This window comes from Palaemon carinicauda, chromosome 16 (genome assembly GCF_036898095.1).
Source record: "Palaemon carinicauda isolate YSFRI2023 chromosome 16, ASM3689809v2, whole genome shotgun sequence".
Classification (NCBI taxonomy): Eukaryota; Metazoa; Arthropoda; class Malacostraca; order Decapoda; family Palaemonidae; genus Palaemon; species Palaemon carinicauda.
In genome coordinates this window covers 12,820,439-12,836,311 of record NC_090740.1, presented here as the reverse complement: position 1 = coordinate 12,836,311, position 15,873 = coordinate 12,820,439, and the positions used below count along the sequence as shown (strand labels likewise).

Below are 15,873 nucleotides of genomic sequence, written 5' to 3'. Positions count from 1 at the left end.
CTGATCACAATGGCTTAAGAGCTTTGGATTTTGCTACTGATTCAGGCTGTGAGCAAATAATAATGGAAACTATTGCTTGGTAATTGCTTGGACATGGCATACACTGACTGCCCTACAGTTAATTCTTTTTAGTGAGGCAGATTTGCACCGACTCGCAGCGGTGCCATTTTGGCTCGGAAAAGTTTCCTGATCGATGATTGGCTGTGCAAGGTAATTCTAACCAATCGGATAGCAGGGAACCTTTCCGAGCTAAAAGGGCACCGGTGCGAGTCAGTGCAAATGCGCCTCATTAAAAAAAAATTGAGTATAGTGTCATAACAAGCAAGGTTTGCCCTCCAGCTGGAACATCTTTCCATGCTTTGGTTTCTTTAGAAATTAAGACTGAGGAGCCTGGAACCACAGGCCACATTCTGGATTCTAGTACAATATTTGCATGCTTCCTAGCATACGTATTTTTACTATATCTCAACAGGTAAAAATAGCCCAGTGAGGAAAGGAAATACGATTATTACTGGTCCAACATACAAAACTCTTTCTGTTCTCTTTTCTGTCCATTATTTGGAGTTAGTGGTTAACATATTATTATTATTATTATTATTATTATTATTATTATTATTATTATTATTATTATTATTACTTGCTAAACTACAACCCTAGTTGGAAAGGCAGGATGCTATAAGCCCATGGGCTCTAACAGGAAAAATAGCCCAGTGAGGAACGGAAACAAGGAAATATGGAATATTTTAAGTTTAGTAACATTAAAATAAATATTTCCTATATAAACTATAAAAACTTTAAAAAAACAAGAGGGAGGGGAAATAAAATAGACTAGTGTGCCCGGGTGTACCCTCAAGCAAGAGAACTCTACCACAAGAGAAGAGTCATCCTGATAACTTTTTTAACTCGAGAGGAAACCATCAAGTAAAAGAAATTGAGAAAGAAAATGTTAAGATTCTCGAATTAGTCATATCACTCACTTCACAGTCTAAACTTTTTCTCTGAAATCCTCTTTCAAAAGATGTTTTATTTTTTGGTGATTTGGGGAAAAAGAAAAAGAATTCCTAATAAAAGTCCGAGATAATTAAGAAAAATTCAAAACTTTTTTCAAAGTTTTAATTGACAATTTCCTTGTGGGAGGAAGGAAACGCTCAAGAGTCTTTCAAGAAAACATAACTTTCTTAGTTGCAATAAAAGAAATTTTCCCTCTTGCTTTCAGAGATTATATTTGAAAATAAAATAAAAAGACTTGATAATTGAGTCTGGATTTCTTCATCATCGATTTATGTATATATCTGTAGGCTACAGAGCTTTGTATATTTTGAAGTAAAGGATATAAGAATCCAGTTGAATTCCATTGTTATCTCAGTTCATGGGGTATATATTACGGATAACAATAAAAATTCAATAAAAAGACTGGATAATAGAGTCTGGATTTCTCAATCCTCGATTTATTTATATATCTGTAGACTACAGAGCTTTGTATATTTTGAGGTAAAGGATATAAGAATCCTGTTGAATTCCATTGTTATCTTAGTTCATGGGGTATATATTAACGCTAGCAATAAAGTAAATATAAAGCTATCAGGCTACAATATTTTTTGTATATTCGTTTATATTTACATACTTATATGTATATGTATATATATATATATATATATATATATATATATATATATATATATATATATATATATATATATATATATATATATATATATATTATATATATATATGTATATATATATATATATATGTATATATATATATATATATATATATATATATATATATCATATATGTAAATATACTTATATATATATATATATATATATATATATATATATATATATATATATATATAAATATATATATATATATATATATATATATATATATATATATATATATATTTATTTATATATATATATATATATATATATATATATATATATATATATATATATAGTATATGTGTGTATTAATTTGTGATTTGTGCGTGTATTTGCGTGTAAAGAACAAAATCAGGAATACTACATTGTTTATACACCCAAACATAAAGCATTGAAATGTCGAGTAAAATCATCTACCAATGAACATATACATTAAGTGAGCAACTTTATAAAGCAATAAAACAGATACCTCTGAATATTGTATCTGCATTAACTAATCATTGAATCACACATCGGAAAAATATTGGAAAACACAAAGACATATTTACATTTAATTTCAATTGTAATTAACAGATAGAATTATGCCTTATCGGAAAATATTCCAAGTATTATCGTGAAATTCTAAGTGTGAGTGTTAAGTCATATTTTAATATACAGTACAAGAGTTAAAAATCATTATATGATCCCTCATGAACAATGTTATGTTATCGATAATGCCATATTAAAAAGATATTCATCAAATAAACCTATTAAAATGACAAATCAGGAATTCTATATAAGAAAAGATGAATCATATGTTATGCGAACTCTATATCTCAACCCTGTTTTTCATATGTCTGTATAATATTATTATTATTGTAAGCCAAGCTATACCTTTAGTTGGAAAAGCAAGATGCTATAAGGCCAAGGGCTCCAACAGGGAAAAAAAGCCCAGTGAGGAAATGAGATAAGGAAATAAAGAAGCTACAAGAGAAATAATAAATAATCAAAATAGAATATTTTAAGAGCATTAACAACATTAAATTAGATCTTTTATATATAAACTATAAAAACTTCAAAACAAACAAGAAAAAGAGAAATAAGATGAAACAGTGTGCTCGAGTGTACCCTGTTTAAAAACTAATATATTTTCATTTAGAGAAAAATATTTTAATGAGTTAGCCTAAAATAATTATTCAATAACGTATGCTAAAAACAATGAGACCTTATAGAATAACATTCAAAACTATATGAAAAAAAACTCAAAATGAAACCCCAAAGATAAACAAATCATCATTCTTAATTAAATAACTGAAAAAAGAATGACTCCACTTTTATCTTGAACTGACAGTATTGTCCCATTATAATTAATCACTGTCAAATATTTAGCATTGCTTAATCTCATTAACACTAACCTATCATTACGATAATGAGTGGCAATTAAGTACGTAATGTCATTACATTGCATAACTCATTTGAGCGTATCAAAATAATGACTTTTATTCAATCAAGCAAGCATTTACTTCAGCTGAGGACTTATCTTCTGCTTAATGATATTCATTTATTTTAGGTGATATCAAAAAATTACTGAATTTTAAAGTAATATATCCAGAATATAATCCTTAATTATCACTGTGATAATGATGATGGATATATTATGCGTAACTCTTTAACTATAATTACTACTCTTAACCCATTGACTATGTATTCATGTAATGAATAGGAATTCCAATCCTTTGTAATACATCTAAAAAAAATCAGTACAGGTCGAAAATGTTAAAGTAAATGATAAATTTGGCACATTTAGACGTGTTTTTCATATACATAAAAGTCACATATTATACTCCTCTTAATATTTAAATTCTCTCTATACCTTGGGATCAGAGACCTAAGGTAGAATCAACTCAAAGATAATAACTTCTAATAGCCAGGCTCTCTCCATCATGAGGCTCAATACCACACAGTAGTCTAGAAGTTTTATTCCAGGTGTGACCAAGTTGTGGAATGATCTTCCTAATCGAGTAGTTGAATCAGTAGAACTTCAAAACTTTAAAGTTGCAGCAAATGTTTTTTATGTTGAACAGGCTGACCTAAGTCTTTTTATAGTTTATGTATGACATATCTGTTTTGACGTCGTTACTGTTTTTAGAAAGATTTATTGTTAATTTGTTCTCATCATTTATTTATTTCCCTATTTCCTTTTCTCACTGGGCTATTTTTCCCTGTTGGAGCCCTTGGGCTTATAGCATCTTGCTTTTCCAACTAGGGTTTCAACTTGGCTGGTAATAATAATAATAATAATAATAATAATAATAATAATAATAATAATAATAATCGAACCCGAGTCCAAGAAACCGAGACGAAGGTGACATACCATATAGCCACAAAGAGAATAAATACGCATTATCTTCAGTCTGCATATGTCATAGAAGTAGAAAACACAACTTCAACTGAGCTTGATATTTAGATGTATAAACAATGTAATCTTTTTAATTGCAGTCTCTCAACATTGCTTGAGGTTACACTCGGGTACACTATTCTATCTTATTTCTCTTCCTCTTGTTTTGTTTGCTTTTATAGTTTATATAGGAAATATTTATCTTAATGTTACTGTTCTTAAATACTGTATTTTATTTCTCCTTGTTTCCTTACCCCACCGGGCTATTTTCCCTGTTGGAGCCCCTAGGCTTATAGAATCCTGCTTTTCATACTAGGGTTGTAGCTTGGCAAGTAATAATAATAATAATAATAATAATAATAATAATAATAATAATAATAATAATAATAATAATAAAAATAATAATAATAATAATAATAATAATAATAGCAAAATATTTGCCTATGGACGATGAGAGTACGCTATCTTTAAATAATATATAGTTCCATGTTCCTTCATCTATCCTATGTTGCAAATATATGCAATATGAAAATTCGGACGGTTTCATGTGATAGCCAAATAGTTACCATATTTTAATTAGCGATTAGCTTAAATCATTACGAGCAATATTCATTTCCTCCTATACATCTAACAATATGACCATCGATAGATGTACTCGTAACCATAACTATAAACAGAATTACATTTAAAATCTGCATAGTTAAGCAATCTTGTTGACCCAAAAAATATTGTTTCTATGATTAAGTTTGCATACTCATAGAGATAAATTTGATTTTAAGGATTTAATTTCCTTAAACTTAAAAATTGCATTATAATTTTACTTCCATTATCATAACAACAAAATATTGCTTTTATTTTTCATTCTTACATAGAATATCATTGTACACTCATGCTACAAATTATTAGCATCAATTCCATCAATGTTTCAGACATAAGGCATATAGCTATATTTAGCAAGCTATATCTAGCAAATTTACTTTTGGGAAACACATTTGGTCGGATTCTTCTTCGGTTGCACAGAAATATGGACTTATTGAGAAAGACTGGAGAACAATGGTTTGGTTTTGTAGTGTCCTTCTCCTAGAAGAGCTGCTCACCATAGCTAAAGGGTCTCTTTTACACTTACCACCTTCAAAAGGGTGTAACTATCCATAAATTCAACTAGTCAAAAACGTATATTTACTGTTGCTTAACAAAAAAAAGCAGGACCACCTTACATCCTTTGCAGTTTGGTTTGGAAAACACTGACAAAGCGAACTCAGAAAATCTGGTTAATGGAAGTAAGTGGACGAATTTGTAATGAACCACTAAACGTTGAATAGGTTTTGTTTTTGGTATTTGAGTTTTTCTTAATGTGACTAATGAATATCAGAAAATCTATCAGTACTTGGGATTAATTTTCGATCATATTTTATGTTTTTTCTTAATTTCCTATGTATAACAAACCCAAATGTAATTATATCTTATTTCATTGTAAGATACGAGAAAAAACACAATTTCAAAGGACTAAAATGCAAAAATATTATCAATTGTACCCCATTATATCTATATCCTTTAGGACTACGTAATTACTTTTTAATGATAAGAGCACTTTTACAAGATATATTGTTAAATTAGTTTTACTAATTGAACTGCTTCGCAATTTCCTGAATAATAATAGTATTCTCATAATCATTCCAAAAACAATTTAGTTACCTGTCAGCTTTTAAAAAGATTGAGAGACACTGTATATGGTTTCCATGATGATAATTAATCTCAAATTCAGCTTCAAAATTGCTGTTAATTGTTTTTCCTGGCCCCCGTCATCCACAGATAATGTCGTTAAAACTGGCGGCATTTGAGGAAAATTAAAACTATTTTTTCTTAGTAAAGAGTAATTATCCTTTTATTGTACGGTTGTTTATAACAGACAGTGAAACTTATAAACGGCTGAGGTCATGTATTTTTAGGCGACATCATTAATCAACTTATTTGCCTTGGTTTTTCCGTCTGTTATCTATATCCTAGGAACTGCAACTCTTCTAAACAGATTTCACTGTTATATAAATACTACGCGCATACACAGACACACACAAACACACACACACACACACACACACATCAAAATGTTCTAGAATATGAGCTTCTGGATATTAATCGTAATTCATTGTCGTCTCTAGCTTTGTTTAAGTTTGCCCTGAAACTTCAGGAATGATTGAGAAGAAAACGTATCCAAGGAAGAAAAGAAAATGTGTGGAACACTGGAGGGGAAACTTATATCAGCCATCGTTAGATTAAGGTAAGGCTGCTTTTGTGGAGACATACTTTGTGACACCTGTTGTGACCCCGGAGTGACCCGGCATTTATATTTAATTTACAATGATGATAAATTTGAAAGGAAGACAAGAAATCCTTGGAATATCGAATAACATTCGAAGCTGTGTCCCTGGTTATCATTTTTTTTTTCCTTTTTTTCTTTTTTTTTTACATCTGAAATTGCGTTCTGTATACATATAAACGCCAGGGTGGTATCTAGCTGTATTTGTGTAAAATATTATTAATAGTTGAACAGTGATTTTTGTATAATGATGAAATAAGTGAGATTATGATCATAGACAAGAAATTGAAGTACCTTAAGATTGCATTAGATGATACACAAAAAAAAAAAATAAAAAATAAAAAATAAAAATCGTTAATGATAACAGGGATTTACATTTCCATAATTTTTCTTGAAAAAATAAAATTATATTATACGTAAAAGCAAGTAAAATTTCAAAATAACAGGAATTGATACTCGGCGTTATAGCAGAAAATAATTTTTTTTTTTCGAAAAAATATTTAAAAAAAAAAAAGAAGCTTCTAGATATAAAGGTTCTCCTGATGGTACCAACAGTGTGATTATAACCTTTTCTCATCAATAAATGTATTTTTAAACATCCAATAAAGTTTCAGTATTTAACAAATTGAAGAGACAAATAATAGCAAATACAAAAAAAAAAAAGAGAGACATGGTTTCATCTGACAAGGAAGTAAATTAATTCAGTTCCAGTCCTTATTTTTCAGCACGTGACGCACAAAGCTATTTGACAAAGTCAAGCTCCCGACCAGAAAAAGTGTCATTGTCTAAGGCTCCATCGAATGGGATCCAATCTAGAAACCGGCGTTGCAGAACACAAGAATCTGTCTGGGAAAAAAGAGAAAGAATTGGTTGTGGTTGACCCTGACAGAATGAAATGTCTGACAGAAGACAACCATGATTACTGCTATTGTCGTCGATGGGAGGATGGGGACAGATAAAGAATTAAACATGACGACGTCGAGATTATTATTATTATTACTTGCTAAGCTACAACGCTAATTGGCAAAGCGGGATGCTATAAGCACAAGGGCTCCAGCAGGAAAAATAGCCCAGTGAGGAAAGAAAATAAGGAAAGAGAAGTTTAAGAACAATGATAACATAAAAAAAAATCCATGTAACGAATTAAACCTGGTGACGTCGACATTATTATTTTTAATACTGGCTAAGCTACAACCCTGATTGTAAAAGCGGGATGCTATAAGCCCAAGGGCTCCAACAGGGAAAATAGCCCAGTGAGGAAAGAAAATAAGGAAAGAGAAGTTTAAGAACAATAATAACATCAAAATAAATCCAGGTAACGAATTAAACCTGGTGACGTCGACATTATTATTTTTATTACTTGCTAAGCTACAACCCTAGTTGAAAAAGCAGGATGCTATAAACCCAAGGGCTCCAACAAGGAAAATAGCCCAGTGAGGAAAGGAAATAAGGAAAGAGATATAATAGTGTGCCCGAGTGTACCCTCAAACAAAAGAACTCTAACCCAAGACGGTGGAAAACAATGGTACAGAGGCTACAGCACTACCCAAAACTAGAAAACAATGGTTGGATTTTGGAGTTTCCTGGAAGAAACTACATGAAAACTACAAGAGAAGTTTAAGAATAATAATAGTATTGAAATAAATCTTTCATATCTAAACTATAAAACTTCAAAATAACGAGAGGAAGAGAAACATGATAGAATAGTGGGCCCGAGTCTACCCTCAAGCAAGAGAACTCTAACCCAAAACAGTGGAAGACCATGGTACAGAGACTACAGCAATACCCAAGACTAGAAAACAATGGTTAGATTTTGGAGTGCACTAGAAGAAACTACAAGAAGAAAAACTACAAGAGAAGTTTAAGAACAATAATAACATTGAAATAAATCTTCCAAAGGCTTCAGCAGGGAAAATAGCCCAGTTAGGAAAAGAAATAAGGAAACATAGAATAGTGTGCCCAAGTGTACCCTCAAACAAAAGAACTCTAACCCAAGACAGTGGAAGACCATGGTACAGAGGATATAGCACTACCCAAGACTAGAAAATAATGATCTGATTTTGAAGTGTCCTTCTCCAAGAGGAGCTGCTTAGCATAGCTAAAAATTCTTTTCTACCCTTACCAAGAAGAAAATGGAAATTTCAGCCTCCCAGTGATTCTATTAACCCATATTTCATATAAAAATTACTTCAAGTAAGCCAGTAAGGGAGGAACGCACCTGAATAGTTGATGGCCATCCTATTATTATAGCCATGCAGCCCACCTGGTAGAAAAATGTGAAACCTGGACATAGCCGACATATCTATGGCCAAGGAATTGGGTGTAGATATAATGTACAGTTTAATTCAAAAGATGCATCGACAATTCCACTTCCTAAATTGGGAAAGTAATAGTTGGTGAGTGTCGGCTGACTATTGATTTTAAGTGTCCGTTTGGGGGGAAAAGTTATGAAAGGAAAAGAAAACAAATACTGATATATAGGAGAGGTGATTCATAATCTATTACAAAAGGTATTAACTACACGGGAGAGATTAATCAGCAAATGGATATAAAATATACACGAGACAAATAGATAGGGGGCCAAGTGGAAGCAATCATAGTTATTTTGATCATTAATTGAATTTTAAGAGAAGAGAGGAGACAAAGCTGATAAAGGCTAGGGTTAAAATGGTCCAGGGAGATTATGATACAGAACACAACGGGAATAATTACAGTATGAGTGAGGAAAGGTTTCAATGTGATGACTGAGAGTAAGGGGGATATTAGACATATTAGAATTAATAGAGACAAAGGTTCGTTTTGTATACAGGTGAATATGTATGATCACTATTTTGTTGAGAGAGTTTTTACCGGTAATATAATAATGATTTATAAAGTAAGACCTATGTGGCATTAGACGGGGAATAAGGGGTCTGTATATGAATTTGGTTAACAAATAGTTATGTTAAAAACTACCTGAGAAAAAATATAGGTAGTATATATGTACCTAGAAACAGTTGACGAATTGATCGATAGAGACCAAATATTATATATGTTAATATTAATTGTCAAAAACGTTGACATCAGAATCAATCTTGGATTATGAAGATATCCCAGACGAGAAATCCTTACGTATATATAAGTGTTGTTGATGATAACATTATAAAGATGTAATAGAAAGAAGTGTTTTGGAAGAACCCCCCCCCCCCTCTCTCTCTCTCTCTCTCTCTCTCTCTCTCTCTCTCTCTCTCTCTCTCTCTCTGTCTCTCTCTCACTCTCTCTCTCTGTTTATGTTGAATATCCTGTCTCCTGTCTCCACTTGTCCCTACAAGTATCGTTATGTTCTTCTTAATCTCTCTCTCTCTCTCTCTCTCTCTCTCTCTCTCTCTCTCTCTCTCTCTCTCTGTTTATATTAAATATTCTCCCTCCTGTCTCCACTTGTCTCTATTCAGACCCTACAGGTATCTTTATGTTCTTCCTAATCTCTCTCTCTCTCTCTCTTTCTCTCTCTCTCTCTCTCTCTCTCTCTCTCTCTCTCTCTCTCTCTCTCTCTCTCTCTCTGTTTATATTAAATATTCTCCCTCCTGTCTCCACTTGTCTCTATTCGGACCCTACAGGTATCTTTATGTTCTTCCTAATCTCTCTCTCTCTCTCTCTCTCTCTCTCTCTCTCTCTCTCTCTCTCTCTCTGTTTGTTAAATATTCTTTCTCCTCTTATCACTTGTCTCTACTCGGCCGTTTCAAGTATCTCTCTCTCTCTCTCTCTCTCTCTCTCTCTCTCTCTCTCTCTCTCTCTCTCTCTCTCTCTCTCTCTCTCTCTCTCGTTGTACGACTAGAATTGTGCTATAAAAGTTCATGTTTGATACTAGGCCGACCGCTGGGTGGAGTCACCCCACCAGAAACAGTGACGGATATTGGAATCTTGTGTGTTCAACTAGAAACGTTTCGGAAGAAGTGTGATGTCACACAATTATGGCCGACTTTGGAAACTTTGAACTACAGTTCAAGTTTTCCTTCCAGAAAAACAATCTGTCAATCTTATACAGAGAGAGAGAGAGAGAGAGAGAGAGAGAGAGAGAGAGAGAGAGAGAGAGAGAGAGAGAGAGAGAGATCAAATTTTTCCTCTAATTCCAAAAAGGTTTTGACAATGACCCCAATCATACTACATATGTGACTGGCCGATGTATGTACAGTAGATGTAAATGATTATTTATCAATAACAATAAGATAGCTAACATTAAAAGTATAAATGTCCAAATTACAAGTATATGTTTATATAAAAGTAAACTATGTGTAACAAAATTTTCTTATAATAAAAAAAATATTAATCAGTCCTCTGGCACCCACGGGATGCATAGGGCAACAATGAATTCATGAAATCTCTCTCTCTCTCTCTCTCTCTCTCTCTCTCTCTCTCCATTCTTATATACAACCTCCCTTCGCGTTGTCATCAGCCACGTTAATCTTTTGGTCTACCACGTCCTCTCCTGCCCAGCAGCTTCCATTCAGGTACATCTTGGACTAACTCATCTTTCCTTCTTGAAATATACCCTATCCATCTCCATCTCAATAATCTAACTATGTCATTCACATTGGGCACCCCTGCCACCTTCACTAACTACTGCATTTGTTATAAGCTGCTGCTATTTTGAATCCCAAAAATCCTTCTCAATGCTTTATCCCCAGAATCAAGAAAAGTTGAATCAGTTGTTACAGTGCTGTACCACGACTGGTTCCCTTAAGTTGATATCGATCTTACAAGTGAAATGTATATCTTGATTTTCCTATAAACTGAAATTCAATTTGACCTCCATACTTTTTATTTCTTAATAAAAGTAAACAAACAAAAAATCACATATGTACTATAGCAGCTAATATGCATTTTTCTTTATGTTTTCCTCATATTTATTATTAATATTTCTATTAAGCTGAAGGGGAAAATCTTATAAAGGCTTAGGCCCGTCATGCTAGCTGGCTAGCCAACTATTCTCACATTTTCTGTGAAGAATTTCAAACTCTCATGTACCTCCAAAGGTTGTTTGATCTCTCTCTCTCTCTCTCTCTCTCTTCTCTCTCTCTCTCTCTCCTCTCTCTCTTCAACAATATGAATTATCTGTGTACGTATTATTTTGCTGAAGTTTATAGACTCATTCAGAATCGATTTACAAATAAAACACATTCTCTATAATCAGGTAATACGTGTATCCATTAATAAAGTATTTTGATTCACTAAACTACTGTTGAAATATAGATTTCAATATCAAGAAGTTTATAAAAAAAAAACGATTACCAGTTGCATGATTCCAGTGATATATATATATATATATATATATATGTGTGTGTGTATGTGTGTATGTATACATACATATATATATATATATATATATATATACTGTAACAATAGCTTCTAATCTTGCCTGCCGTAAAATTGTCTTTTTCGAAATTACCAAGCGAGTGACAGTTACTTTGCATTACGTACTGTCTTTCTGCGTTTAGAGTCCTTGGCTCGGCACAGCGAACCTTACTCAGTCTGCCTTGCCACTTCACCCAGCAGTTGGGTGGTTGGTGGTAACCTGTATGCAAGTTAATTCGAGGTTCGTTTAGTTGGTAAGTTTCTAATACTTTTATCATTTCGTGTTAATTGGCGAGATGGTTATATTAGTAGGTTATTTGTGTATACTAAAAGTTTCAAATATCTGTGTTAATATACCGGTTTCATTTTTCTTTTTCTTTTAAATGCCTTGATTTAACGTATGTTTTAAGTTGTGTATACTTAATTTTTTAAATTCCCTGACTAAACATACCAGTTTTATATTCTCTCTGTATATTTAGTCATCAAATACCCTGACCTAATACAAGTTTTAAGTTATTTCTATTTATTTGTTTTCAAATCCCTTGCCCCAACATGCCGGTTTAAGTCATTTTTCTGTATACCGAATCTCTGTTAAATACTACGTATTAACCTGACTTTATATACGCTTTCAGGAAAGAAAAGTCTGGATTCCTCTGAAAACCAGTGTGTTCGAAGTTTATCTGGAAGGGGATATTTCTTAAGCCAACGTTACCTGGATTAACCTTTCGTACGGACCCATTTGTTACTAAATACAAAATTACCTTATACAACACTGGAATGTGGTGACGTATTTTTTCAGTCTGGACTAAGAGGCAAGTATTATTTCATGGCTTTAATTTTTCCAATCTTAAGCAAGCAAGTCCTCCCCGATTAGGGGCGGCGCCCCTAATCGTGGGAGGACGTTCCCTGTAGCACACGGTAGACCTTAAAGGTCTGCCGTGTGCTATAGGGAGGCTTGCTTTAAAAGGTATTTTCGGTGAGTATTTTATATTTTCTTACTTTTATTTAGGTTGTGCAGTTTACCTTAAGCGTGTTAATAATAAAGTTTACTTAAAGCCTGTGAATAACAAAGCTTTTCAAATTTTCCAAACTTATTTGCTTTTAATATAGTTTATCAATATCTTGGATAATTGAGTTTACTCTAGGTTTTAAGTAATGGATGTAAGTCATACGAAATTAGTCATTTTATTATGCTTTTATTAGTTTAATACTACAGGCATAAGATGAGTTTTTATTTAGGGATTCCTAACATTTACAAGAAGACTTTCTAATAATTTATTCTTTTTCAGATTGGATGGCGCGTCAGGATGAAATTAGATGGGATATATTACTCTACTTTGGTTTGGTTGAAGATGGTTTCTGGACATCCTGGCTAAATCTTTTATGCTTTTGACTTTTATTGGAAATCCTGCAAGATCACTGTCTGAGGTAAAGATTTCTTTGGATTTTTTGAAATTCCGGCTTGTACTGGAAGACTTGTTCAACTAGGTTTACAGAAATTCCGGTAAAGGGTTACTGGTAAGTTTAAAGTAAACTGAACATGATCTGGTAAATTTTGAGTGGGGTTCACGGTAATAAAATGTCTGAGTCATTAAAAATGACAAGAGCAATTTTAATAAAACAAGATATACTGAACTTTTTATGACAATTATGTTTAAATCTTGGTAAGTTAGCCATAGAGTTAATTAAAACTTCGGTTTTGATAAAAAGATAAGCTTTCTAGATTAAATTGAAATATAGTTTGTAATTTATGATTAGCTAAACTTATTTCTACTTGCTTAAAAAGGTTTAATTGTATAAATCGCAAAAATTTTCAGTTTACTATTTTGTGGTTGTTAAATTTGTTTTTTTCTTGTAAGCTATTACTGACATGCTTAAAAGGTTTTCAAACTTCCTCCTTGTTTCAATGGTTGAAATTAATTTCATTTGATCTTGTAACAAGAAGTTTCCAAAAGGTGACTTGGCTTTGTAATAAAGGAAACCGCTTGGTGACTGAAAATAGGTATGAAAACATTAGTATATGAAAAACAGAAATTGGGTAATTTCATTAAAACTCCCTTGTAATATTTTAAAATTGGAAGCCTCCCTGCCTTCCTGATTACCAAAGATTCTCTGGTTCAATATAAATTTGTTTGGGCTTCTCTATGTCCATTTTACATAAATTTCGGTATCTTTAATGTGCAAAATGGAAAACTACCGGTAAGTAGTCTGCGTCAAACGGACGTGTAATAATGTAGCAGTACTAATGTTCCCGGTACTCGTAGAATTACTTATAACTGAAGGATTAAAGTTTGAAGGAATAAAATTTGAAGTGAAGGATTGAAATTTGAAGGATTGAAAATTTTAAGTATTAAAATTTGAAGGATTGAAGGTTGAAATATGAGTGAGTATTGAAGGGCTGAAGTATGATGGGTTGAAATATGAAGGGTTTAAATAAGAGTTGAAAGGGTTACAATTTGATATTGAAGGAACATTATTTTTTTTTTTTTTTTTTAAGTAATGTACCATCGTTGTTGGCCAAAACCTATTTTGTCACTGAGAATAGTTAGACTTCACTTATTAAGGGGATTGGGGATTGAAGAGATCCATTACTTTAAATTTGAAATGAGCTTACTGGGCTTATGAAATATTTTGCCTCGAGCACATCGCACAGGATGAATATGATAACTGTTTCAGTCTAGGTATTGCATCACCTATGAAAATATACCTTTCGAGGAAAACGACTAATAAATTTGTAACCATTGTCTGCAAGGTTAAACTGTAGCTGCAGATTACTTCGGCGTTCTTCGTTTATTCGGTATTAAGTAATTTTTTTTTTCTTTTCTTTTTTCTTGGGGGGGGGGCAATAATATTCATTGTTTTGTTAGTATTAATTTTTCAATGCAACATATTTTTAACTAGTTTAGCATGGCCATTTGATGACTGGGAAACTGTACAGTACAAGGCGTTGATAATCGTACAAGCAGTTATGCAGTTAAGTAGTACTGTAATTTTAAAAGTAAAACCAATCATGATTTTTTGCGTGAATGATGTTCAGAAAGGGCTAGCTTGTTTTGCGTGCCAAGGTCTTTAATTTCATAATTTTGATTTATAATCAAATTTTTCGCTAAACGTTTTAATATCAAAGCTAATTAAAACTAAGTTTTCTGAAACTAAGTAGCGGAGATTACTTAGATATCTTCTAACTTTATTTTTGTTTTTATTAAAGGGTTATTCTTTTTTTTTTATGCAGAACATTAAGAATTCGTACATGGATAAAGAATTCCTTTCCTAGATCATTATTAGGATGTCAGATAACCCTTAATCAATCAATCGATCAAGGATCATTAAAGTGTTTATGGAACTCTTTGTCTGCAGTAGATATGAAACTCATTACTATAGGGTTATATGGGTACACACTACAATTAAACGTCCTCAAAACTGATTGGATATTTGTCATTTTGTCCTGAAAATTTAATGTAGAAAATACCATCAGTAGGATTTTATAAGTAATGAAAACTTGAAAGATTGCATTTTGTTTTAAAATTTCATTGTTTACAACGATGCAGATCGTTTTAAATACCGTTCTTTATTTTAACAACTTGTTATCTATTGCAGGGAGCAATTAACCCCAAGGTATTTCTTTATAACGCTAATTATAGAACTTAAGGTATATTATCATTATAAAACTAATTATAGAACTCGAGGTATATTATTCATAACACTAATTATAGAACTCAAGGTATATTATCATTATAACACTAATTATAGAACTCAAGGTATAGCATCATTATAACACTAATTATAGAACCTAAGGTATATTATCACTGCATATTATTTCCAGCTTTTGAATACTGGTGTGGTTAACCTTATATTAAGATGACACACTATCAGATCCCAGAGAGGGTTTGGTCGCTAACCCCCTTTTAAAGAAAAAACAAGTTTGTAAAACCTGGACGAGAGAGAGAGAGAGAGAGAGAGAGAGAGGAGAGAGAAGAGAGAGAGAGGGGTGTTATATTTAGGTTGTCGTAGCAGTTAGTTTAAATCACCTATATATCCTAAACCTCTGGTTTTCAATACTTACAACCAATCTTTTTCTAATTTAACAGATTTTCTGTTCTAATAAGCTGGGATGTTATTTTCTTTTATAAATGATATCATTAGAAAATATTTTAAAACAAATAGGATCAGTAATAAAA

At 32.1% G+C, this 15,873-nt stretch overlaps 1 long non-coding RNA gene across 1 annotated transcript; it reads left to right on the top strand.

Annotated features, from left to right (window-relative positions):
- The first annotated feature begins 11,866 nt into the window (after window positions 1-11,866).
- Window positions 11,867-13,723, top strand: LOC137654923 (uncharacterized). The gene is made up of 3 exons (XR_011046754.1): window positions 11,867-11,949; window positions 12,328-12,507; window positions 12,985-13,723. It is a non-coding gene; the product is annotated as an uncharacterized lncRNA (long non-coding RNA).
- Window positions 13,724-15,873: the final 2,150 nt, after the last annotated feature.